The following is a 1,194-nucleotide window of genomic DNA, read 5'->3' on the forward strand; positions in this document are numbered from 1 at the left end:
GCCCCCCGCCTAGCCCCGGAGGCCTTCCCCATCACTTCCCAGTAACGGGCCCCACTCCGCAAGTGAGCCGAGGTCCTGGGGGGCAGCAGGGCGGGTGCGTGGTGGGTGAGGTGGGGATGGGGCGGGTGCGGGCACAGCAGAACCCGGGGTGGGGGGCGAGGACGCTGAGAGACGGCGTTCCTGGGGGGCCTCCGCCTGAGCCTGAGGTCCTGCGGTTCGCGGCCGCCTACCCGGGGCCCACGGGGGTGGGGTCCCCTCTCCTTTGCTCCGCAAGCCCTGCCCCACCCGAACTCCCGCATCCCTTTCGCCAACGCCCCCTTCCCCTCCCCCTCTCTGGCTTTGTGGCCCCCCGACGGCCGCACTCGCCCCTCCCCGGCCCGCCCCACCGAAGAAGGGAACTCGGGGAGGGGAAGTGAGGCAACAGGTGAGAGCCCGGGCCCAGCTGTCCTGAAAATCAGGCGCCCCCGGGTGCCGTCTACCGTCACGTCACAGCGTGTGTTTGGCCTTCTTCAAAGCGAGCTTCCGACCAATCCGAGGCCAGGTGGCCCTGAGGCGGGCGGGTGTCTTGGCCTCGTCATTTCCAGAAAGAGCAGTGACTCAGCCTCGGTATCGTGCTCCCTTCGATAGCTCAGCTGGTAGAGCGGAGGACTGTAGACTACACACGTGTGGACATCCTTAGGTCGCTGGTTCGACTCCGGCTCGAAGGAGGTGCCTGGTGCTTTTGCTGGCCATCGCGGAGGCCTCCACCTGCCAGTGTCAAAGGCTGAGCAACACAGGCGGAAGCCAGGAAAATACTTTCCGCAACTTCTAGAGCTGGCGTCTTGCTATCGCCAGGGGACACACCTGCACCATCTTCCCGCGGTCACCAGACCCATGGCCCGCAGGGCAATACAGTCCACCCTGCTCCTGCTTTAGGGAGCAGCCCCGACCAGCCACTTTCCACATCCTCCTGGGCACTTTATAGTTTTGTGCACCCACCACTTGTGCTCTGGGCTCTGCCACCAGCACCAATTTGCCCTAATGGACAGATCCCTCCCAAACAGGTGGCCCAACAGGCGCTGCCCAGGGCAAGCCCTGGAGGCACGCAAGTATACAGGCCCACACCGGGTCACCAGCAGCATTGCATCCTTCTTGAAGATTTCCCTCTTTGACTCTGCATATGTCCTCCAGTTGTACTCTGTTCTCTTCTCTCTG

General features: G+C 64.0%; 1 non-coding gene across 1 annotated transcript; it reads left to right on the forward strand.

Moving 5' to 3' along the window:
- Positions 1 to 617: 617 nt before the first annotated feature.
- Positions 618 to 707, forward strand: TRNAY-GUA. Its single transcript is given in 2 exon segments — positions 618 to 654; positions 672 to 707. It is a non-coding gene; the product is annotated as a tRNA-Tyr (tRNA).
- The last annotated feature ends 487 nt before the right edge of the window (positions 708 to 1,194 follow it).

The sequence above is a fragment of the Ursus maritimus genome, unplaced genomic scaffold (genome assembly GCF_017311325.1).
Source record: "Ursus maritimus isolate PB19 unplaced genomic scaffold, ASM1731132v1 scaffold_36, whole genome shotgun sequence".
Lineage (NCBI taxonomy): Eukaryota > Metazoa > Chordata > Mammalia > Carnivora > Ursidae > Ursus > Ursus maritimus.